At 37.8% G+C, this 26,695-nt stretch overlaps 1 protein-coding gene across 5 annotated transcripts in view; it reads left to right on the forward strand.

Moving 5' to 3' along the window:
• LOC309652082 (uncharacterized protein) overlaps positions 1-26,695 on the forward strand; it is a 311,046-nt gene that overhangs the window by 82,499 nt on the left and 201,852 nt on the right. The window contains exon 7 of one of the 5 annotated variants that reach the window (XM_082445597.1): positions 1,317-3,139. The exons of the other annotated variants lie outside the window; for them this stretch is intronic. The gene's annotated coding sequence lies outside the window, so the exon portion shown is untranslated. Of the gene's footprint in view, positions 1-1,316; positions 3,140-26,695 lie in introns of those variants that run through there. 5 annotated transcript variants of the gene reach the window in all.

Here is a 26,695-nt window from a genome sequence, read left to right on the forward strand (position 1 = left end):
ATCATTTCAAAACCTATTAACTTTACATTCCCACCTACATTCTCTTTGAGGAAAGCTTTCATGTATACTTAAAGTCTTTATTAAGTAGTCTACACTTTACAACTGATTAAGTACTCTCCTCAAGATGGCTTATGTTTGAAGAGAATATTCAGAATGTGATGATTGCATTTTAACATAGTGGATCCTCAAGAGGTGTTTGTTGCTTGAATTGGTCTGTTTCTACCATTCAACTGAAAGGTTATGTAAAAACTCAACAGTGAACTCCAAATGACCCAATCTGCTGGCCTTTTCCTGGCCTAACTCTGCTTTACTGTATCTGTAATATTTGTTAATTTTTCGGTAAAGCTTTCATTTTTTCCTCCGTATTCCTACTTCACTTTTCACATCTCTAAGAAGTCAGTTACTCTCCCTTTTTTTCCACTTCCCAAATTAGGACATTCACCTAGGTTCTTTCCTTAGCTCATGACAAATGACATACCTTCATGAGCAGGTAGTCTGCTATAGTAGAAAGGGAACTGAATTAGGTATGTGAAGAACTGCATTCAAATCCTAATCATGTTGTACACTAAATTTGTGACGTTTGACAAGTCACAAACTTTTGGAGTCTCAGTTTTGTCATCTATAAACAGTAAGATGAAACTACTTGCCTTACCTATATTACTGGGTTATAGTGAGGATTAAAAGGGATAATAGGGAATTCCCTGGTGGTCCAGTGGTTAAGACTCAGTGCTTTCACTGCCGTGGGCTCGGGTTTGATCCCTGGTCGGGGAACTAAGATCCCCCAAGCTGTGCAGCATGACCAAAAAGAAAAAAGGGTAATAGATGTAAAAACTTTGATAACATATATTGCTATGCAAGGGATATTACTTATGTTATTAGAAGACAGCTAGATTATTGGCACTGTGAGACAGACACTTTGTGTAAAGCTAATTAGCCCTCAAAGGGATCAAACCATGACCTTCTATTAATTATCCATATTTGAACCAACTAGTCTAACAGGTCCAGGCCAGATAGAGTATTTCTTTGCATATGTTTATTATGAAATCTAATTTTTCAATTTTGGAATAGTATTTCACAAAGTTTTGATGAGGATGCCAACTCTCCTAGCATTAGAGTACTAGCAGAAGTAGTCATTGTGTAGAGTTTAACATGTTAATCCAACATCTGTACAACTCTTTTGCATGTACTGTTAAGTCCTTGAATATTGATAAATTAATAAGTAGTATATAATCTCTTCATGTTTTATTGCAAGCATTTGAACATTGGATTATTTATATTAGAGGAGTATGGGCCCTCAGGTTACCTATAAATTTCAGGACATCTTTTGCCACATCCACAAACAGATGGAGGGCCATCCCCACCACCAGCTCTACTAGTGCTACTTCTATCCACAGGATTTGCTCCTCCTCCTCCAATTCCTTTGGTAAACCATCACCATCATTATCATTGTTCAAGGACCTCTTCCTCCATCACTGCCTTTGTTTGGGGACCTCTTGCTTCAACTTAAGGAATGAAGTATAAATAAATGCATAAACCTGAACTCTATGGATTGATTCTTGAACCCTATGACATGATTCTCCATGAAGAGAATCAAATGGTCAAAGGCAAAACATTGACTAGGGTTTATGGCATCCTCTAGCCATTGGTGATTAATGTGCAAATAACTGCATACCTGTCTATAGGAAAGAATAAAACTGCTGACTCATTTGCTTTCTTTTCTGAACTCACCATCTTATGTTCCTTTTTCAGTATAGTATCTCAATAATTGGAAACTACATAGGGAATATGAAATTCATGTAGAAGGCAAAGAAGAAACAATAAAATTGTACAAGGATAATTGTACTAGTTTCCTGAGGCTGCCATAACAAATTACTACAAACTGGGTATCTTAAAACAACAAAACCTTATCTCTCACAGTTCTGGAGTACAGAAGTCCAAAGTCAAGTGTTGCATGATCCACATTCCCTCTGGAGGCTCTAGGGACAATCTCTTTCTTGCTTCTTCCAGCTTCTGATGGCTGTTGGCATTCCTTGGGTTGTGGCACCATCTCTCTCTATTCTATTTTCACATTGCCTTATCCTCTTTGTGTCTGTAAACTCCCTCTACCTCTCTTTAATAAGGGGATTGCATTTAGGGCTCACCCAGATAATCCAGAATAAGTGCCTCTTCTCAAGATCCTTAACTTAATCACATCTTTTGCCATATAAGGTAATCACAGATTCTGGGGATTAGGATGTGGACTTATCTTTTGGGGGTCACCATTCATCCCACTACAGTAATATAGAAAACACAACCTTAAATGAAAAGCAATTTTGATTCCATTATCATATTTAAGTACTATAATGTAAGTGCTTTTTAAAAATTATTGACCCTTGTCATCTTAGTTATTTTTGTTCTTAAGATAATGATGTTTACTCTTGAGATTTAAATTTTTATAGTGTAGAATAGGTCACAACATTCTGTGGTGACAATAACCTAATTATTTTGTATATGGTATAGTAAAGTGCCTTTTTCATGAGTATTGTTTTGCTTAATCATCATCAAACAATGTATTTTTTAAAAAGCTTACTGCAGGAAGTGACGAAGATGGTGGAGTAGGAAGACCCTTAGCACACCTCCTCCCATGGGCACATCAAAATTACAACTATATACAGAGCAACTATTGATGAGAAAGACCAGAATACTAGTAGAAAATATCTTTTACAACTAAAGATATAAAGAAGGAACCACATTGAGATGGGTAGGAGGAGCAGAGATGTGATATAGTCATGACCTGTACCCCTGAGTGGGTGACCCACAAATGGGAGGATAATTACAATTGCAGAGGTTCTACCCAAGGAGCAAGAGGCCCGAGCCAAACATTGGGATCTCCAGCCCAGGTGTCCTGTACCAGGAAGACAAGCCCCCAGAACATTTGACTTTGAAGCCCAGTGGGGCTTACTTTCAGGAGAGCCAGTGGGCTGTGGAAAATAGAGACTCCACTCTTAAAGGGTGCACACAGAACCTCACATGCTCCAGGACCCAGGGCAGAAGCAGTAATTTTTTTTTTTAAAACTTTATTGGAGTATAATTGCTTTACAATGCTGTGTTACTTTCTGCTTTATAACAAAGTGAATCAGCTATGCATACACATATATCCCCATATCCCCTCCCTCTTGCATCTCCCTCCCACCCTCCCTATCCCATCCCTCTAGGTGGTCACAAAGCACCAAGCTAATCTCCCTGTGCTATGCAACTGCTTCCCACTAGCTAGCTATTTTACATTTGGTAGTGTATATATGTCCATGCCACTCTCTCACTTCGTCCCAGCTTACCCTTCCCCCGCTCCCATGTTCTCAAGTCCATTCTCTACATCTGAGTCTTTATTCCTGTCCTGCCCCTAGGTTCTTCAGAACCTTTTTTTTTTTTTTTTAGATTCCATATATATGTGTTAGCATACGGTATTTGTTTTTCCCTTTCTGACTTACTTCACTCTGTATGACAGACTCTAGGTCCATCCACCTCACTACAAATAACTCAATTTGTTTCTTTTTATGGCTGAGTAATATTCCATTGTATATATGTGCCACAGCTTCTTTATCCATTCGTCTGTCGATGGACACTTAGGTTGCTTCCATGTCCTGGCTATTGTAAATAGAGCTGCAATGAACATTTTGCTACATGACTCTTTTTGAGTTACGGTTTTCTCTGGGTATATGCCCAGTAGTGAGATTGCTGGGTCTTATGGTAGTTCTATTTTTAGTTTTTTAAGGAACCTCCATACTTTTCTCCATAGTGGCTGTATCAATTTACATTCCCACCAACAGTGCAAGAGGGTTCCCTTTTCTCCACACCCTCTCCAGCATTTATTGTATGTAGATTTTTTGATGATGGCCATTCTGACTGGTGTGAGGTGATACCTCATTGTAGTTTTGATTTGCATTTCTCTAATGATTAGTGATGTTGAGCATCCTTTCATGTGTTTGTTGGCAATCTGTATATCTTCTTTGGAGAAATGTCTATTTAGGTCTTCTGCCCATTTTTGGATTGGGTTGTTTGTTTTTCTGATATTGAGCTGCATGAGCTGCTTGTAAATTTTGGAGATTAATCCTTTGTCAATTGCTTTGTTTGCAAATGTTTTCTCCCATTCTGAGGGTTGTCTTTTGGTCTTATTTATGATTTCCTTTGCTGTGCAAAAGCTTTTAAGTTTCATTAGGTCCCATTTGTTTATTTTTGTTTTTATTTCCATTTCTCTAGGAGGTGGGTCTTTTCTCCATTGTATATTCTTGCCTCCTTTATCAAAGATAAGGTGACTATATGTGCGTGGGTTTATCTCTGGGCTTTCTATCCTGTTCCATTTATCTATATTTCTGTTTTTGTGCAAGTACCATACTGTCTTGATTACTGTAGCTTTGTAGTATAGTCTGAAGTCAGGGAGCCTGATTCCTCCAGCTCCGTTTTTCTTTCTCAAGAAAGAAAAAATTGCTTTGGCTATTTGGGGTCTCTTGTGTTTCCATACAAATTACGAAATTTTTTGTTCTAGTTCTGTGAAAAATGCCATTGGTAGTTTGATAGGGATTGCATTGAATCTGTAGATTGCTTTGGGTAGTATAGTCATTTTCACAATGTTGATTCTTCTAATCCAAGAACATGGTATATCTCTCCATCTGTTTGTATCATCTTTAATTACTTTCATCAGTGTCTTATAGTTTTCTGCATACAGGTCTTTTCTCTCCTTAGGTAGGTTTATTTCTAGGTATTTTATTCTTTTTGTTGCAATGGTAAATGGGAGTGTTTCCTTAATTTCTCTTTCAGATTTTTCATCATTAGTGTATAGGAATGCAAGAGATTTCTGTGCATTAATTTTGTTTCCAGAAGCAGTAATTTGAAAGGAGCCTAGGTCAGACCCACCTGCTGATCTTGAAAAGCCTCCCAGAGAGACAGGAGGCAACTGGAGCTCACCCTGGGGACATAGAACCTGGCAGCAGCCATTTTTGGGAGCTTGTTCTACCACGTGGACACTGGTGCTGGCAAGCATCATTTTGGAATCCTCCCTCTAGCTTATTAGTGTTGGCACCCAGCCCCACCCACCCTCCTGTAGACACCAGTCCTGGGACAGCTCAGGCCAAGCAAGTAGCTGGGTATGGACACAGCCTCACGCACCAGCAGGCCAGTCACCTTAATACCCCTTGAGCCCACATCCACCCCTGAAGCCAGAGACCCCAGGACCCAGCTCTGCCCACCAGAGAGGAGTATACTGCTGCCTGGCACTATCCCTGGGATCAGCCTCACCCATCAGTTGGGCATGCATGAGCCTCAGGACCACCTGATTCCCCAGCTCTGCCCACCAGCAGCCTGACACCAATGTTGAGGACCCCAGGGCCCTGCAGCCAGAGACCCTGGGACCTGGATCTACCCACCAGCAGGCCAACACTAGATTCGGAAACCCTGGCCCTACAGCCACCCAACCTGGAACCTGTCTCTGGTCACCAATGGACCAGCACTTGCCCTGGTACCCCTGGGGCTCTGCAGCCAGCTGTCTCATTACTTGGTCCTGTCCACCAGTGGCTGGCAGCCTCTGCACAAGGTAGGGCCTGGCAACCAACCATACTTAGGGCCAGCCAAGTCTACCATATCTCACAGAGTAGTCAGCTCGCCACAACAGAAGGACCCACAGAGCCCACATAAGGGACACCCCTAGAGCATATAGCTCTGGTGACCAGAGGGGTGCACTGCTGGGATGCATAGAACATCTCCTACAAATTGCCACTTCTCCAAGGTTGGGAAATATAACCAACCTACCAAATAAATAGAAATAAAAACAGCAAATTAGGCAAAATGAGGCAACAGAGGAATATGTTCTAAACGAAGGAACAAAATAAAACCCCAGAGGAAGAACTTAGTGAAGTAGAGATAAGCAATCTATGCAGTAAAGAGCTCAAGATAATGAACATAAAGATGCTCAAAGAACTCAGGAGAAGATTGGATGAAAATTATGAGAAGTTAGAAGTTTTTAACAAAGAGAAAATATAAAGAAGAACCAAGCAGAGAATACAATTACTGAAATTTTAAAATACATTAGAAGGAATCAGCAGTAGATTAGATGATACAGAGGAATGGATCAAGGAGATGGAAGACAGAGTAGTGGAAATCACTGAAGCTGAACAGAAAAAAGAAAAAAGGATGAAAAGAAATTAGGACAGTTTAAGAGACCTCAGGGACAACATCAAGTGTATAGCATTCACATTATAGGGGGTCTCAGAAGGAGAAGAGGGAAAGGTGCAGAGAACATATTTGAAGCCATAATAGCTGAAAACTTCCATGTAAAATATGTAAAATATGATGTCAAAAACAGTAATTGTGGGGGAGGGGAATACAAATACAGGGTTGTAGTTAAAATGCATTTGAAATTAAGAGATCAACAACTTAAAATAATCACACACACACATGGTAACCACATACCAAAATCTATAATGGATAGACAAAAAAGAGAACAGAATCCAAACACAACACATTTGATAGTCATGAATCACAAGGGAAGAGAGCAACAGAATAAGAAAGGAACAGAAAAGAAATACAATAACAACCATAAGACAATGAACAAGTAGCAATAAATACATACCTATCAATAATTACTTTAAAAGTAACTGGACTAAATGCTCCAACAAAAAGACATAGAGTGGCTGAACGGATACCAAAAAAAAAGGCCCATGTATATGCTGCCTACAAGAGACTCACTTCAGATCTAAAGACACACTGAAAGAGAGAGGATGGAAAAAGTTATTCCATGCATATGGAAATGAACACAAAGCTGGGGTAGCAATAATTATATCAGATGAAATACACTTTGTTTTTTTATTATAAGTTTTTTTTCTATAAATTTACTTATTTATTTTTGGCTGCATTGGGTCTTCATTGCTGCACGTGGGCTTTCTCTAGGTGTGGCAAGCGGAGGCTACTGTTCGTTGTGGCGTGCGGGTTTCTCATTGCAGTGGCTTCTCTTGTTGCGGAGCACAGGCTCTAGGTGTGCAGGCTTCAGTAGTTGCAGCACGTGGGCTCAGTAGTTGTGGCTCACAGGCTCTAGAGTGCAGGCTCAGTAGTTGTGGAGCATGGGCTTAGTTGCTCCGCAGCATGTGCAGGAATTGAAGCTGTGTCCCCTGCATTGGCAGGTGGATTCTTAACCACTGCACTACCAGGGAAGTCCCTGAAATACACTTTAAAACTAAGAATATTATGTAATATTCAAGGGATCAATCTAAGTAGAAGATATAACAATTGTAAATATGTAAGCACCCGACATAGAAGCACCTAAGTACATAAAGCAAATATTAACAGACATAAAGGGAGAAACTGACAGTAACACAAAGTTACTAATAGTAGAGAACTTTATCATCCCACTTACAGCAATGGATAGATCATCCAGACAGAAAATCAATAAGGACACACTGGCCTTAAATGGCATATTAGAGTTAATGAACTTAATAAATATATATAGAACATTCCATCCAAAAACAGCAGAATATACATTCCTTTCAAGTGCATATGGAACATTCCCCAGGATATATCACATGCTAGGCCAAAAAATAAGTCTCGGCAAATTTAGAAAATTGAAATCATATGCAGCATTTCTCCTGACCACAATGCTATAAGACTATAAATCAACTAAAAGGAAAAAACTGCAAAAACACAAACACATGGAGGCTAAACAATATATTGGGTTGGACAAAAAGTTTGTTTGGGTTTTTCCATAACATTTTAAACCTGAACAAACTTTTTGGTCAACCCAACACTACTAAAACAACTAATGGATCACTGAAGAAATTGAAGAATAAAGTGAAAAATACCTGGAGACAAATGAAATTGAAAAGACATGATCCAAAATCTATGGGATGCAGCAAAAGCTGTGCTAAGAAGAAAGTTTATAGTGATACAAGCCTACCTCAGGAAAGAAGAAAAATCTCAAATAAACAACCTAACCTTACACTTAAAGGAACTAGAAAAAGAAGAGCAAGCAAACCCAAAATTGGTAGAAGGAAAGAAATCATAAAGATCAGAGCAGAAATAAATAAAATAAAGACTAAGAAAATAATACAAAAGATCAATGAAAGTAAGAGCTGGTTCTATGAAAAGACAAAAAAAAAATTGATAAACCTTTAGCCAGACTCATCAAGAAAAAAGAGAGAGGGCCCAAACCAATAAAATCACAGACAACTGATACCACAGACATACTGTGAACAGTTATTCACCAATAAAATGGACAACCTAGAAGAAATGGACAAGTTCCTAGAAATGTACAATATCCCATGACTGAATCAGGAAGAAATAGAAAATTTGGGCAGACCAATTTTGAGTAGTGAAATTGAATCAGAAATAAAACAACTCCCAACAAACAAAATTCCAGGACCAGACAGTTTCAAAGGGGAATTCTGCCAAACATTTAGAAAAGAGTTAACATCTACCCTCCTCAAACTATGCCAAAAAATTGCGGAGGAAAGAATGCTTCTGAACTCATTCTATGAGGCCAACATCACCCTGATACCAAAACCAGACAAAGATATCACAAAAAAAGAAAATTCCAGGCCAATTTTACTGATGAACACAGATGCAAAAATTCTCAACAAAATATTAGCAAACTAAATTCAACAATACATTAAAAGGGTCACATACCATAATCAAGTGGGATTTCACCTAGGGATGAAAGGATAGTTCAATATCTGCACATCAATCAATGTGATAAACCACATTAACAAATTGAAGAACAAAAATCATATGATCATCTCAGTAGATGCAGAAAAAGCTTTTGACAAAATTCAACATCCATTTATGAGAAAAACTCTCAACATAGTGGGTATAGAGGGAACATACATAAACATAATAAAGGCCACATATGACAAGCCCACAGCTAACATACTCAGTGGTGAAAAGCTGAAAGCATTTCCTCTAAGATCAAGAACAAGGCAAGGATGCCCACTCTTGTCACTCCTATTCAACATAGTATTGGAAGTCCTAGCCACAGCTATTAGACAAGAAAAAGAAGTAAAAGTATCCCAAATTGGAAAGGACAAGATGCATGATACTATACATATCATGTACTACTAGAACATATCAATGAATACAGAAATGTTGCAGGATAAAAAATTAATATACAGAAATTTGTTGCATTTCTATACACTAACAATGAACTAGCAGGAAGTGAAATTAAGAAACCAATCCTGTTTAAAATCACATGAAAAAGAATAAAATACCTTTGAGTAAATCTAAGGAAGTAAAAGATCTGTACTTGGAAACCCATAAGACACTGATAAAAGAAATTGAGGATGGAAAGATATACCTTTTTCATGGATTGGAAGAATTAATACTGTTAAAATGACCATACTACCCAAGGCAATCTACAGATTCAATGCCATCCCTATTAAAAGACCAATGGCATTTTTCACAGAACTGAAACAAATAATTCTAAAATTTGTATGGAAACATAAAAAACTCCAAATAACCAAAAGAATCTTGAGAAAGAACAAAGCTGGAGGTATCACACTCCCTGATTTCAAACTGTACTACAAACTGCAGTAATCAAAATAATATGGTACTGGCTCAGAAACAGAAACGTAGATTAATGGAGCAGAATAGAGAGCTGAGAAATTAATCCACACTTACATGGGAAATTAATCTGTGACAAAGGAGGCAAGAACATACAATGAGGAAAAGACAGCCTCTTCAGTAAATGGTGTTGAGAAAACTGGGCAGCTATGTGCAAAATAATCAAACTGGATTACTCTCACACCATGCACAAATATAAATTAAAAATGGATTAAAGGCTTGAATGCAAGACCTGAAGCCACAAAACTTCTGGAAGAAAACATAGGCAGTAAACTCTTCGACATCGGTCTTAGTAATATTTTTCTGGATATGTCTCCTCAGGAAAGGGAAACAAAAGCAAAAATAAACAAATGTGACTACCTCAACTAAAAAGCTTTTGCACAGCAAAGAAAACTAACAAAACAAAACACCCATCTATTGAATTGGAGAAGATATTTTCAAACAATATATCTGATAAAGGGTTAATATCCAAAATATACAAATAATTCATACAGCTCAATATCAAAAAACCCCAAACAACCAGAATAAGAGATGGACAGAGGAGCTGAATAGACATTTTTCCTAAGAAGACATACAGATGGACAATAGGAACCTGAAATTCTGTTCAATATCACTAACCATCGGGAAATGCAAATCAAAACCACAGTGAGATATCACTTAACACCTGTCAGAATGGCTATTATCAAAAAGACAACAAATAACAGGTGTTGGCGAGGATATTGAGAAAAGGGAACCCTCGTGTACTGTTGGTGAGAATGTAAATTGGTGCAGCTACTATGGAAAACAGTGTGAAGATTCTTCAAAAATTTAAAAATAGTACTACCATATGATTCAGCAATTCCACTCCTGGATATTTATCTGAAGAGAACAAAAACAGTAATTTGGAAAGATATACGCATCCCTATGTTCATTGCACCATTACAATAACCAAGATCTGGAAGCAACCTAAGTGCCCATCAGTGGATGAATGGATAAAGAAGATGTAGTATATATATAAAATGGAATATTACTCAGCCATAATAAAGAATGAAATAATGCCATTTGCAGCTACATGGATGGACCTAGAGATTACCATACTAAGTGCAGTAAGTCAGAAAGAGAAAGAAAAATACTGTATGATTTCACTTATATGTGGAATCTAAAAAACAAAATAAATGAACAAACATGAAAAAACAGAAACAGTTATAGATGCAGAGAACAAACTGGTGGTTGCCAGAGAGAACGAAGTGTCTGGGAGGAAAGAAAGTGGTGAGGGAGATTAAGAGGTACAAGCTTCCGGTTACAAAATAAATGTCATGGGTATGAAATGTAACAGTGTGGGGAATATAATCAATAACTATGTAATATCTTTGTATGGTGACATTGTAACTAGACTTATCTTGGTGATCATTTTGAAATTTCGAATCACTGTGTTGTATAACAGAAACTAACATAGTGTTATAGGTCAACTACACTTTAAAAACAAACAAACTCATAGAAAAAGAGATCATATTTGTGGTTACCAGAGTCAGGATGTGGAGGGAGGGGGAATTGGATGAAGGTAGTCAAAAGGTACAAACTCCCAGTCATAAGATAAACAAGTACTGGAGATGTAATGTACAGCATGATAAATATAATTAACACTGCTGTGTGTTATATATGGAAGTTGTTAAGAGAGTAAATCCTGAGTTCCCATCACAACGAAAAAATATTTTTTCTATTTCTTTAATCTTGTATTTATATGAGATGATGGATATTCACTAAACTTACTATGGTAATCCTTTCATGATGTATATAAGCCAAATCTTTATGCTGTATACCTTAAGCTTATATCGTGCTGGAGAGTCAAGGAAGGAGCTGGAGAAAGGAATTTTTCAACATATATATATATATATATATATATATATATATATAGCATCCTGGTAGAACCCCCACATGACCTGTATAAGAAATTGAAATCCTGCCCAGGTTTTCAGATTGGCCTCTGGGTAGCAAACAAATGAAGCAGAGTAGAATAGCTTTTCAAGGCCTGTGAAAACCAAACTGTCATTTGAAACTTAGCCCACAAAAGTGGGCTATAACCGGAGGGCTAAATCTAAACTGCTTGCTAGAATATAAGACGTAAGTATGATCTGGACACTCAGAACATAACACCTGCATGTCCAGGATACAATCATAAATCACTTATCACATGAAGAACCAGAAAAACCTTGAATGAAAAAATACAATTAACAGATGCCAACACGCACATGAAGCAAATTAATTTGCTCTTTCTAATCAAGTATCTGTTCAAATGTCATCTCAAAGAAGCCTTCCCTGATCACCTATAATCAGTATCACCCTAGTTGTCACTCTAACCACTCAATCTGCTTTGTTTTTCTCAAACTCATCTAATATTATGTGTCCACTTGTTTTGTGTATTTCTCCCCACTAGTTTTAATTGTTTAGGGATCAGGGGATTTTTTTTGTTCACATAGTACATTTTGATAAGAAACAATACATTTCCATAAGAAACAAAAAGCTTAGGTACCTATGATTTTCTTGATAGGCAAACACTCTTAATAGTGTTAATCTTTTCTCTGGGAGAATGATTGGGCAAATGAGAGGCATAGACATTCTTCCATGCATTTTCGCTTCGTTTGGAATGTTGCAAAAAGAAACTGCTCTGCGGCATTCCAGAAGATATCGTGGAGGCCCAAGACTGAAGCCTTAGTTGCTACCGGGTAGCAAGACTGCTTGGCTACCAGGTAGTCAGTGCTTTTAAGGAAGTGCAAAGAAGTACTTCTAATGGAATATTCTACTTTAAGTATGCATTGAGTTGTTTTTGGTAGGCAGACAAATTGTGTTTCCTTTAGAACATATAGTGTCAGCTCAACTGCTGACGATAGGCCCAGCCTAGATGCTAAATGAGATAGGACATCATTTGCCTGTGGGCCATCACACTAACAAATCTCAGTCAAATTCTTAAGGATGAGATGAGTCAAAAAGCCACAGAGGCCTTCTAAAGTAGAAATCAATAAATTTGGACTGGACCACAAGTAAACATCTGGATATGAAACCAAAAATATAGAGAAAAAATTTATGATCAATAAAGTCCCAAGTAGACAGTAGAAGGCCCATACTCAAGAGCAGATTCTGTACCAACAGAGCATAGTGTTAAAGAAAATGTATTCTGACACTTGTTAAAATGGTGAGGAAGACTATTCAAAATTATTGCAATAAGAGTATTGCAATAGGGGAGAGAGAGAGTGGGCTCATCTCTGACTATAAGAAGGACACATGGGAATAGCCAAGGAGAAGGGTGAGAGGATCAGTGGATAGAAAATTACTAAGAGGCGGTATCAAAGGTAGGGGCATTCTTGCTAAACAGACCTAACAGGATTCTTGCTAATGGCAGGCCAAGGACTTATACATCAAATGTGGGGGATGAGGAATTTGATCAGATATCAAGTGTGGGGGGATTCTCTCTAAACTGACTTAGCAGGATTCTTGCTAAAATTGGGCTGGGCAGGCCAAAGACAGGACTGGGGCCAAGGTCAAGGCATAGTTGAAAAGAGGGCTCAGAGGAACCTGACTAAGTTTGGTCAAGGAGAGAGTCTTTGTCAGTAACTCCCTTCATTTTGAGAGCCTGCTGAAGTTAGTTCTTAGGTCATAAGGAAATGATCAAAGGTAGGAACCCCAGAAGATAAAGTATTCTTCCATTGGCCTGCACACAGTGGTCAGTGCATTTGTGAAATAGACAGAGGGTAATGCACATTGTCCATCAATAGTAGGAACAAACTGAGAGACATGGTAAATAAACAAGGGGTTGACTTGCAGAAGAAGAAAGACTTCCGTGATAAAACGGGTAGCAGTGGAAGGTGTGAAAGGGGATGGAAAAGCAACTGTGGGGCAAATAATAAACTACAGGTGGTCACAACCTCTAATATGATGTCATGCATAGAGAAGCAGGCTTGAATAAGTCAGAAATAAAAATTGTGACAATGCCTCTGATAAGTGGAATCATTGGTCCCAATGCACTATACTGCCATCTGTAATCGTAATTCATAGAGTGCATAGAGTCCCCAGATGGAGGAGGTTGATTAAAGTTAGGGCCCAGCATTAACCTCCTGCCCCACTCCAACCCCTACCACCAGTTGAAGGTGGGTGGGTTTTGTGAGATTTCCTGTGTCAACCTGAAATGCAGAAAGGAGCTGCCTGACTAGGACAAAACACCTCAGTGTCCTCATTGTCTTCTTCCCACTTGATCATGGTGTATGATCCTTTTAACGTATTGTTGGATTTGGTTTGCTAATATTTTGTTGAGAATTTTTGCATCTATGTTCATCAGTGATACTGGCCTGTAAATTTTTTTCGTGTGATATCTTTGTCTGGTTTTGGTATCAGGGTGATGCTGGTCTCATAGAATAAGTTTGGAAGTGGTCCTTCCTCTTGTTTTTTGGGAAGAGTTTGAGAAAGATTGGTATTCATTTTCCTTTAAATGTTAGGTAGAATTCACCAGTAAAACCATTTGGTCCTGGACTTATATTCATTGGGAGGTTTTTGATTACTGACCTGACTCAATCTCCTTACTAGTAAATAGTCTGTTCAGATTTTCTATTTCTTCATGATTCAGTCTTAGAAGGTTGTATGTTTATAGGAATTTGTCCATTTCTTCTAGCTTGTCCAATTTGTTGGTGTATAATTGTAGTCTTTTATGATCTTTTGTATTTCTCTGTTATTGGTTGTAACATCTCTTTCATTTCTGATTTTATTTATTTGAGTCCTCTCTCTGTTTTTCTTGGTGAGTATAGGTAAATGTTTTAAATTTTGTTTATCTTTTTAAAAACCAGCTCTTGGTTTCATTGATCTTTTCTATTACCTTTTTAGTCTCTTTTAGTTCTGCTCTGATCTTTGTTTCCTTCTACTAACTTTGGGCTTACTTTCCTTCTTTTTCTAGGTCCTTGAGGTATAAAGTTAGGTTGTTCATTTGAGACCTTTCTTGTCTCTTTAGGTAGATGTTTATCACTAAGAACTTCCCTCTTAAAACTGCTTTTGCTGCATCCAATAAGTTTTGGTATGTTGTATTTCCATTTTCATTTGTCTCAAGATATTTTTTGACTTCTCTTTTGTTTCTTCTTTGATCCATTGGTTGTTCAGTAGCATGTTGTTTAATCTCCATATATTTGTGAGTTTTCCAGTTTTCTTCTCATAACTGATTTCTAGTTTTATACCATTGTGGTCATAAAAGATGCTTAATATAATTTCAGTTTTCTTAAATTAATTAAGACTTTTTTTTGTGGCCCAACATATGATCTATCTTGGAGAATGTTCCATGTGTGCATGAGAAGAATGTGTATTATGTTGCTTTTGGATGGATTGTCTGTATATGTCTTTTAAGTCCATCTGGTCTAATGTGTGGTTTAAGACCAATATTTCCTTATTGGTTTTCTGTCTGAATGATTTATCCATTGATTAAAGTGGGGTATTAAAGTCCCATACTATGATTATATTGTTTTCTATTTCTCCTTTTAGGTCTGGTAATATTTGCTTTATATATTTAGGTGCTCCTGTACTGGGTGCATCAGCTATTATTTCTTTAAATAAGCTCTCTAGGGACTTCCCTGGTGTTCCAGTGGTTAAGAATCCACCTTCGAATGCAGGGGACGTGGGTTCGATCCCTGGTCAGGGAACTAAGATCCCACATGCCGCAGGGCAACTAAGCCCACATGCTCTAGAGCCCACATGCTACAACTAGAGAGCCTGTGCACCACAACAAAGAGGCCACGTGCTGCAATGAAAGATCCCGAATTCTGCAACGAAGATCCCATGTGCCACAACTAAGACCCGATGCAGCCAAATAAATAAATATTAAAAAAAAAAAAACTCTCTACCCTTTCTCCCTTTCTTCTTCTCAGATTCCAGTGATGCATATATTTCTGTTTATGGTATCCCATAAGTCCCATATGTTTATTTCTTTCATTTTCATTCATTTTTCTTTTTGCTTCTCTGATTGAATAAGTTCAATTGACCTGTCTTCTAGATCACTGATTCTCTCTTCTGCTTGTTCAAGTCTGGTGTCAAAGCTCTCTATTGAATTCTTTAGATCAGTCATTGTATTCATCAGTTCCTAAATTTCTGTTTCTTTTTAAGGTTTTCTATCTCTTTGTTGAACTTCTCATTTTATTCTTGTGTTGTTTTCCTGATATAGGCATACCTTGTTTTATTGCGCTTTACTTTATTGTGCTTTGCAGATGTGCCATTTTTAACAAATTGAAGGTTTGTGGCAACCTTGAGCTGTCAGATGATGGTTAGCATTTTTTTTTATCAATAAGGTATTTTTAAATTAAGGTAGATACATTTTTTTAGACATAATGCTGTAACACATTTAATAGACTATAGTATTGTGTAAACATTTATATGCACTGGGAGACCAAAAAATTTGTGTGCCTTACTTTATTGCAATATTTGGTTTATTGCAGTGGCCTAGAGCTGAACCCACAATATCTCTAAAGTATGCCTGTATTGTTGGATTTTTTAAAAAATTAATTAATTAATTTAATTTATTTATTTTGGCTGTGTTGGGTCTTCGTTGCTGCGCGCGGGCTTTCTCTAATTGCGGCAAGTGGGGGCTACTCTTCATTACAGTGCCTGGGCTTCTCATTGCGGTGGCTTCTCTTGCTGCAGAGCACGGGCTCTAGGCACGTGGGCTTCAGTAGTTGCAGCATGTGGGCTCAGTAGTTGTGGCTCACGGGCTCTAGAGCACAGGCTCAGTAGTTGTGGCGCACGGGCTTAGTTGGTCCGCGGCATGTGGGATCTTCCTGGACCAGGGATCGAACCCATGTTCCCTGCACTGGCAGGCGGATTCTCAACCACTGCGCCACCAGGGAAGCCCCTGCCTGTATTGTTAAATTGCTCGTTTGTGTTCTCTTGTACCTCCCTGAGCATCTTTAGAATAATTATTTTGAATTGTTTGTCGGGCAATTCCTGTATCTCCATTTCTTTGGGGCCAGTTACTGGAGGTTAACTGCATTCTTTTGGTGGAGACATGTTTTCCTGATCCTTTGTCATCCCTGTAGCCTTGTGTAGGTGTCTGTGCATTTGAAGAAGCAGTCACCTCTTCCAGACTTTATGGACTGACTTCCATAAGTGAAGCCTTTCACCTTTGGGTGGGGTATGATGGAGCATGCTGTGACCCCTGGTCTAGTAATGTAGGGCACCAAGTGCAGTGGTGTGTTTTGTCACCAGCTCTGTTAAGACATGATGTCTCTGGCCCAGGATGCTGTGTTCTACTGCATCAACAACTGTGTGATCCTTGGTGAGTACTCTGGGGTCCACAGTGGCTTCAAGGGCAGTTGTCTTCAGCAGTACCTCCAGTTCTGGTGGCCAGAGACCATGGCAGGCAGTGGTAGTGGCTGGATCCAGTATTTTGCACACACTCAGCTGTGGGAGCCAGCTACATGTGCCTATGCAGTGACAGGGTCCAGTTGCAGACACCCATGTAGTGATAGGGTCTAGAATTGTGGCCAACCATGGCCATGGGCTTACTGGCAGCTATGGAGGCCCTGGATTTCGGCATGCTCTCTTGATGCTGCACACTTTCTCCTGGGTGTGCACACTACAGGGGAGGTCTTGATAGGGGTTGGGCTGTGGGTGTGCAGGTGCACAGCTGGAGGGGTTAGCTACAGGTGGGTATGGTGGTGCTGGCCCTTGACAGAGGCAGGGCTTGATCTGGGCCCACAAGCAGCTCTGGGGGCCCTGGCTGTTGGTGTGCTTTCCATGGCTGCAAATTTTCCCTGTAGGTGTGCGTGCTGCAGTGGAGGTCAACAATGGGGTTAGGCTGGTGGCATGAAACACACAGCTGAAGGGGATAGCCCAGTCATGGGTACAGCAGTGGGAGTCAGCCAGGGGGGTCTAGGTTGGTGTCTTGCCCTCGCATAGCCCTAGAGGCCTGAGCTGGCTATTGGTGCAGGTCCCAGGCTCTCACAGGAGTGGAAGAATTCAGGCAGCTGGTGTCTTATACTTGGACAGCTGGTGATTCTTGGGATGGCTACTGGTGCAGTTTCCAACTCTGGCAGGGGTAGTGGTGGAGGGAGTCAGGTGGTTGGTGTCAGCAAATGCAAAAATCTGTGGGGTGAAAGCTGGTGAAATCTGCAGGGCATCTGTACTGTCTGTGCTGACTGTTGACTTCAACAGCAGTGAAATCCTCTGAATTTGTCTGTATTGCAGCTCTCTGTACCACAATGGCTCTTGCTACATTTCTGCTAATATTAGCCCTTGCTTTTCTTCTTTGTTCCTCACTGGCTCTATAAGTCTCAGATATGCTGATCTGGGTGGGGTGAAATCAAAGTGGGACCTTCACACCCTGCCCCAAGAGGCTGGAGAAGCTGGTCGCTTACCCCACTCTTCCTTTCCTGGTGAGGGGAACTCTTTCTAGCTGGGAAGTTCCTTCTTGATGGTGAACAATTCCACTTGGGGGAATGGGATGATGCAGTCATAATGAAGTTGTCTTCCTTCTTTTCTTGTGCAATTATTCTCAGGTTTTTTTGTTCCACTCTGTTGTTAACATTTCCTAATGGACTCTGGAGGTTTCCCAGAGCTGTTTTTGTTCATGCATAGTTGTCCAATAATTGATCTTTATAGGGGGACATGGAGGCTGGGTTCTCTTCTCCTAATTTGTATATATGTTTAACCATCCTTACCTTCCAGGGAGAAATCCTACTTGTTCTTGGAGTACAATTTTTTTAGTGTCCAGTTGAATTTGGTTTGCTAGTATTTTGAGGATAATTTTTGCATCTGTATTCATCAGAGATGTTGGCCTGCAAGTTTTCTTTTCTTTGGTGTCTTCATCTGGCTTTGGTATTAGGGTGATGCTGACCTTATAGAATGAGTTCAGAAGTGTTCTTTCTTCTATTTTTTGCAAGAGTTTAAGATGAATTGATATTAATTCTTCTTTAAATGTTTGGTAAAATTTACCCATAAAAAAGTCATGTGATCCTGGCCTTTTCTTTTTTGGGAGACTTTTGATTACTTCTTCAATCTCCTTATTTGTTTTTGTTCTTTTCAGTCTTGGGAGGTGTATGTCTCCAAGAATCCCTCCATTTCTTCTAGGTTGTGCAATTTGTTGATGTGTAATTTTTCATCATTTTTGTAATTTTTCATATGATGCTTTTTATTTTTGTTTAATCAGTTGTAATGACTCTTTCATTTTTGATCTTATTCTTTTGAGTCTCCTCTCTTTTATTCTTAGTCTAGCTAATGGTTTGTCAGTTTTGTTTATCAAACACAAAACCCAACTCTTTCAAAAAACTAACTCTTAGTTTCATCAATTTTTAAATTGTTTCTCTAATCTCTATTTTATTTATTTCTGCTCTATCCTCTATTATTTCCTTCTTTCTGCTAATTTTGCATTTAGATTCTTTGCTTTCTCTAGCTCTAATTAGGTTATTTCAGATCCTCTTTTTAAACGTATGACAATGCTATAATATTCCCTCTTAGTACTGCTTTTGCTGGGTCCCATAAGTTTCGGTATGTTTTGTTTTTGTTTATCTTCAGATATTTTCTAATTTTCTTTTTGATTTCTTCTTTTTTCCTTTGGTTGTTCAGGATTGTGTTGTTTAATGTCCATGTATTTTTAAATTTTCCCATTTTCTTTCTTTTATTTATTTCCATTTTCATTCCATTTTTATCAGCAGAGATAATTTGAATGATTTCAATCTTCTTAAATTTGTTAGGACTTGTTTTCTGACCTAGCATGCAATCTATCCTGGAGAATGTTTCATGTGCACTTGACAAAAATTGAGTATTCTGCTGCTGTTGGCAGAAATGTTCTTTATATATTGTTAGCTCCATTTGGTCTATAGTGTTGTTCAGTGCTGCTGTTTCCTTTTTTATATTCTGTCTGGATGATCTATCCATTATAGACAGTGGGGTATTGAAGTCTCCTACTATTATTGTATTTATGTCTATTTCTCTCTTCAGGTCTTCAATGTTTGCTTTATATTCTTGGGTGATTTCATGTTGAGTGCATATATATTTATAATTTTTATATGTTTCTCTTGAATTGATCCTTTTATCATTATATAATGACCTTCTTTTTCTCTTGTTACTGTTTTTGACTTAGTCTATTTTATTTATGTAAGTATGGCCATCCCTGTTCTCTTTCAGTTATCATTTACATGGGCTATCTTTCTCCACCCCTTCACTTTCCCTTCCATGTGTCCTTAAATCTAAAGTGAGTCTATCATAGTCAACACATTGTTGGGTCTCTTTTCAGTCCACTCAGACATTCTATGTCTTTTGATTGGGGAGTTTAGTTCATTCACATTTATTTTATTATTTTTTTGATATACTCATTTAAGAAAAATGAGGTAACATTGATTGATAACATTATATAAGTTTCATGTGTACAGCATTATATTTCTACTTCTGTATACCCTACCACATGCTCACCACCAAATTTTTATTTTCTGTCCATCACCATACAGTTCATCCCCTTTATCCATTTCACCCTTCCCCTCTGGGAACCACCACTCTGTTCCCTGTATCTATGTGTTTGTTTTGTTTTGGTTTGGTTTGTTCATTTATTTTGTTTATTAGTTTTCATATTCCAGATATGAGTAAAATCATACGGTATTTGTCTTTCTCCATCTGACTTATTTCACTTAGCATAATACCCTCAAGGTCCATCTGTGTTGTCACAAATGGCAATATTTCATCTTTTTTATGGCTGAGCAGTATTCCATTGTGTATTTATAACACATCATCTTTATCCATTCATCTGTTGATGGACACTTAAGTTATTGTAAATAATGCCATGATGAACATGGGGGTGCAGATATCTTTTCAGATTAGTGTTTTCATATTCTTTGGATAAATACCCAGAAGTGGGATAGTTGGATCATATGGTAGTTCTATTCTAAAATTTTTGAGGACTCTCCATACTGTTTTTTTTTTTTTTTTGCCTCACCAATAGTTTACTCCTTTTTATTGCCGAGTAGTATTCCATTATATGAATATTCCAGAGTTTCACCCCTTGAAGGACATGTGGGTTGTCTCTTTTTCTTTCTCTCTTGCTATTACAACTAAGGCTGCTATGGACATTTATGTACAGATTCTTCTGTGAACATAAATTTTCATTTTTTCTGGGATAAATGCCCTGGAGTATAGTTGCTGGGCTGTATGATAGGCGCATATTTAGTAACTGACAAACTCTTTTCCAGATCCATACTGTTTTCCATAGTGGCTGCACCAATTTATATTCCCACAAACAGTGTACAAGTGTTCCCCTTTCTTTACATCCTTGTCAACACTTGTTATTTCCTGCCTTTTTATAATAGTCATTCTGACGGGTGTGAAGTGATATCTCATTGTGGTTTTGATTTGCACTTCCCTAATAGTGATGTTGACCATGTTTTCACATGCTTGTTGGCCATCAGTATGTCTTTTGGGGAAAATGTTTATTCAGATCTTCTGCCTATTTTAAAATCAGGTTGGTTATTTTTTTGTTGTTGAGTTTTATGTGTTCTTTATATAATTTGGATATTAACCCCTTATTGGATATATCATTGGCAAATATCTTCTACTTGATAACTTGTTTTTTAGCTTTATTGGTTTCCTTTGCTGTGTAGAAGCTTTTTACTTTGATGTAATCCCATTTGTTTATTTTTGCTTTTGTTTCTCTTCCTTGAGGAGACATATCTAGAAAGATATTGTTAAGACTGTTGTCAAAGGGAGTAGTGCCTATGTTTTCTCCTAGGAGTTTTATGGTTTCAGGTCTTACATTAAAGTCTTTAATTTATTTTGAATTTGTTTTTGTGCATGGTGTGAGAGAATAGTCCAGTTTGATTGTTTTGCATGTCGCTGTCCAGTTTTCCCATCACCATTTACTGATGAAACTATCCTTTCTCCATTGTATGTTCTTTGCTCCTTTGCTGTAAATTAATTGTCCAGCTCTTTCTTTTTTCTCAGAATTGCTTTGGCTATTTATGGTCTTTTGTGGTTCATATAAAATTTAGAATTTTTTGTTCTATTTTTGTGAAAAACATCCTTTGTGTTTTGACAGGGATTGCATTGAATCTGTAGATTGCTTTAAGTAATAAGGACATTTTGTAGTTTGCTGAGCTTCCTTAAAACTACTGTTTTATATTTCTAATTAGGCAATTCATAGATCTGTTTCATTGATCTGTGTGTCTGTTTTTCTGCCAGTACCATGCTGTTTTGGTTACTATGGCTTTGTAGTATAGTTTGAAATAAGGGCGTGTGATACCTCCAGCTCTTTCTTTTTTCTCAGAATTGCTTTGGCTATTTGTGGTCTTTTGTGGTTACATATAAAATTTAGAATTTTTGTTCTATATTGTGAAAAACGTCCTTGGTGTTTTGACAGAGATTGCATTGAAGCTGCAGATTGCTTTAAGTAATAAGGACATTTTGACAATGTTGCTTCTTCTAATCCATGAGCATTTATTTGTGTCGTCTTCAATTTCTTTCAACAATGTCTTATAGTTTTCAGTGTATAGGTCTTTCACCTCCTAAATTTATTCCTAGGTATTTTATTCTTTTTTGTTGCAATTGTAAATGGAATTGTTTCCTTAATTTCTCTTTCTGCTAGCTCATTGTTAGTATATATAAATGCAGCAGATTTTTGTATATTGATTTTGTATCTGACAACTTTACTGTATTCATTTATTATTTCAAGGAGTTTTTTGGTGGAGTCTTTAGGGCTTTCTATAGATAAAATCATGTCAGTTGCAAATAGTGACAGTTTTACACATTCCTTTCCAATTCGGATTCCCTTTATTTCTTTTTCTTGCCTGATTGCTCTGGCTAGGACTTCCAATATTATGTTGACCAAGAGTGATGAGAGTGGGCATCCTTGTCTTTTTCCAGATCTTGGAAGGATAGTTCTCAATTTTTCACCATTATGATGTTAGCTGTGGGTTGGTCATTTGTTGTGAAGTTCATGGGCTCTGACACTGCAGATGTGGGGGGCAGGGGCCCTGGTTGTGGTTCCTCAGTGGCTGGAGGGACAGGGTCCTAGGCCTCACTGCTACTGCTGCCCAGTTACCTGTGGCTACAGGTGCTGGTGTGGTTGGGTGGCTGGAGTCACGTGTGCTGCCTTCCCTGGTGCTACTGGGTTCTCTGAATGTATGGGCTCTGCTGCTATGGTTAGAGAACTAGGACTGCAGGCTCCATCTCTGCTGTTCCCTCAGTTCTACTTCCTCCATGTGTTCCAATCCACCCACATTTAGATGTACAGATGTGTGGAATTTTCTGACATCCTGTTGTTTTGGGCGCAAGCACCTTTTTTGAGTTGTGGATGTTTTACTTGTTGTAGACTGAAGGAGAGGGAAAAGGTAGTTTCTCACTCTGCCATGTTTCCGACCCCATTCACATTTAGAGTGTTTATTGATAGGTAAGGACTTACCATTGCCATTTTGTTAATTGTTTCTGTCTCTTTTGTACTTTTCTTCTTCCTGTCTTATTCTCTGTTGTCTTTCTTTGTGGTTTGGTGATTTTTCCAGTATTAGGCACTTTGATTCTTTTCTCTTCATCTTGTGTCTTTACGTACTTTTTTTGGGTGGTAACCAGAAGGTTCACATCAACCATTTTTAGTTTTAAGCTGATAAAACTGAACTTCAATTGTGTACAGAAACTCTACCATATATTTCCCCCTCATACTTTACATAATTGATGTCAAATTTTACTTCTTTCTATATTGTGTTTTTATTAACAAATTTCTGTGCTTATAATTCTTACTACATTTGTCTTTTAATTTATATACTAGTGTTAAAAAAGATTTATGCTATTACACTATTGTAGTATTAAATATTCTGAGTTTGTCTTCGTATTTACCTCTAGCAGTGGAATTTATACTTTCATATGTTTTTGGGTTGTTGATCAACATCTTTTCATTTCAATTTGAACTCTCTTTAGCAATTCTTGCAACACAGGGCTAGTAGTGAAAAACTACCTCAGTTTTTGTCTTGGAAAGTCTTTATCACTCTTTCATTCTTAAAGGACAGTTTTGCCAGGTACAGTGTTATCGGTTGGTAGTTTTTTTCTTTCAGTAATTTGAATATATCATCCCACTCTCTCCTGTCCTTCAAGGTTCCTTCTGAGAAATTCACTCATAGTCTCTTGGGGACTCCCTTGTATATAAGTCACTTTTCTCTTGCTGCTTTCAAAATTCTCTCATTGTCTTTGCCTTTTTATAATTTGTCAATGTAGACTTCTTTACACCTATGTCAAGACTTTTGGGCTTCATGAGTCTTGGTGTCCATTTCCCTCTATAGACTTGGGTTGTTTTCAGCCATTATTTCTTTAAATAAGCTTTCTGTCCATTTGTCTCTCTCCACCTTCTGGTACTCCCTTAATGCATATATTCATTCTTTTGATTGTGCCTCATAGGTCACATATGCTTTCTTGTCTTTTTTTTTTTTTCCTTCTTTTTTCTTTTTGTTCCTCCATCTGGCTAACTTCAAATGACCAGGCTTAGATTTTACTGATTTTTTCTTCTGTTTGATCAAGTCTGTTGTTGAAGTTCTCTATTAAATTTTTCAGTTCAATCATTGCATTCTTCAGCTCCAGGATATCTTTTTAGTTCTTTTTTATCATTTCTGTTTCTTTATTCAATTTCTCATTTTGTTTTTATATTGTTCTCCTAATTTTGTTTAACTGTATATCCATGTCCCCTTGTAGTTTGCTAAGCTCCCTTAAAAGTACTGTTTTATATTTCTCATTAGGCAATTCATACATCTACATTTCTTTGGGTCGAGTTACTGGAAAATTATTGTGTTCCCTTGGTGGTGTCATGTTACCTTGATTTTTCGTTTTCCTTGAAGTGTTGCATGATCATTGTTTGTGTGTGGATTTAAATGTTAAACTTATCCAAAAACACTCTTACAGAAACACTCAGAATAATGTTGACCAACTATCTGGGCACCCTGTGTCCCAGTGAAGTTGACACATAAAATTAACCATAGCAATGCTGCAACTGGTAATGTTAATATTTATAAGGAAGACATTGATGGCAATAATAAATATGATGGTGATTATGATGACATTAATAAAGATGAATTTGGTAAGAATTGTTATGTTGAAGATAATGGTGATGAAGATGATGTTGAGAATGGAGATGTCGAAGATAGCGATGATAATAAGGGAGATGATGATAGTATTGATGATGATGGTGATGCTGATGTTGGTGATGATGTTGATGATTATGGTGATGATTAAGATACTAAAGGTGTTTATGAAAATGATGGTTAAAGTGAAGTTGGTAATGATATTGATAGGTGATAGTCATGGTGATGATGGTGAGATGGAGGAGGATGAGACTGTGAGAATAGTGAGGGTGATAGTAGTTATAATTATGTTGATGATTATGGTTATGATGAAAGTGAGAAGTATTTTTAGGAGGATATAAGGGAAAATATAAATTAAGTATAAGAGGTTTGATTCTCTGTGTTGAAAATCAGGAAAGAGACTTCTTTCTTGTCCCTTTATTTTTCCGAATTTCTTTCTTTGTCCTTTTCAAATGTATGTAAACCTATTTAATGCCTAAATAAGCTGCTCATCAGTCTCCCAACTCAGGAAAGTTTTGTCAAGGACATGGGAGCCATTATGTAGATACAAAGAACAGATTAGTGGTTACCAGAGGGGAAAGGGTAGGGGGAGAAGGTGAAATGGGTAAAGGGGACCAACTGTATGGTGACAGATGGAAATTAAATTTTGGGGGGTTAGCACACTGTAATATACACAGAAGTAGAAATATAATGTTATACACATGAAACTTACGTGATATTATAAACCAGTATTACCTCAACAAAAATAAATTTTTAGAAAAGGACATGAGAGCCATCCTTTAAGTGTAATCATCAGGGAAGTTAGCACCCAATACTCCTGTGTCCTGGGAGGAGATAAGCCTAACTTATTACTTGACTTCCAATAGCAAAACCTACCTAAAGGGCTTCCCTGGTGGCACAGTGGTTGAGAGTCTGCCTGCCAGTGTAGGGGACACGGGTTCGAGCCCTGGTCTGGGAGGATCCCACATGCCGCAGAGCAACTAGGCCCGTGAGCCACAATTACTGAGCCTGCGCATCTGGAGCCTGTCGCGATAGTGAGAGGCCCGCGCACCGTGATGAAGAGTGGCCCCCGCTTGCCGCAACTGGAGAAAGCCCTCGCACAGGAACTAAGACCCAACACAGCCATAAATAAATAAATAACTAAATAAATAAAATTAAAAAAAAATTTCTTTAAAAAAATAAAAAATTTAAAAAAAAAAACCTACCTAAAGTAATGGGTTGTATTCACTTAGCTATATAGGAAAGTGAGATTTCTTTCTGTCTTTGCAATCCCTTTAGTGGATTGTGTCATGATATCCATCACATTTTGGTTTAATGCTTATTCAGTAATAAAATTGTTTTCATTCTCACATACCTTTGCGGAGAGGTTTTTATGGGTTGGAAGGAAATTTTTTGTTTTAAATTATATTTACCCAACAGTTTTGTTGATGAGGATGGCATTGTCTTGCAGTTCCTCAGCTGAGCAGACCAGCTGAAGGTTGATCACCACACAACAGTCAGATAAAAGAACCAGAATTATAAAAAGTTTCCTTTATAGCTCTCTGCTCTTTTAGAATACTAATCAGTTTCCAAATTCAAGATTTTATTATCAAATAAACATGGGTAATATGAGCTCTGAAATCCAGTCAGGTTCACTATATTGTTGGAAAATATTGGAAGACAGAAATGTTACCTGCAGGTCTTTCTGTTAAAAGTGTAATATCTGTCTATCATGTTTTGGATGGTTATATAAGAATATAGTATTGCAGTTGCTTGAGGGTGATTCTTTTGATTTGGATAGAGTAACATGTTTTCTGGAGTTCTTAGGCCTCATCCCACACAAATGAATTAGTGATATTTATGGGGTAAATAGTAGCCTAAGAAAACTTAAAAACCATTTTGGATTTTCAGAAACAGGATTGAGAAAAATAGAAGCTGAATTGTGTGAATTAAAGGCACTTTCCCTTGCAGGAATACCTCCTCTTCTTTGCTTTTCTCATTCCCTCTGCTTCCCAACATTTCTTTATGCCTCCCTGACTCAAACTTACTCCAGGGAAAGGGAAGGTGATAATCATTTAGACAAGTGATTTCCTTCA

The sequence above is a fragment of the Balaenoptera physalus genome, assembly GCF_965194825.1.
Source record: "Balaenoptera physalus genome assembly, chromosome: X".
NCBI classification, from domain to species: domain Eukaryota; kingdom Metazoa; phylum Chordata; class Mammalia; order Artiodactyla; family Balaenopteridae; genus Balaenoptera; species Balaenoptera physalus.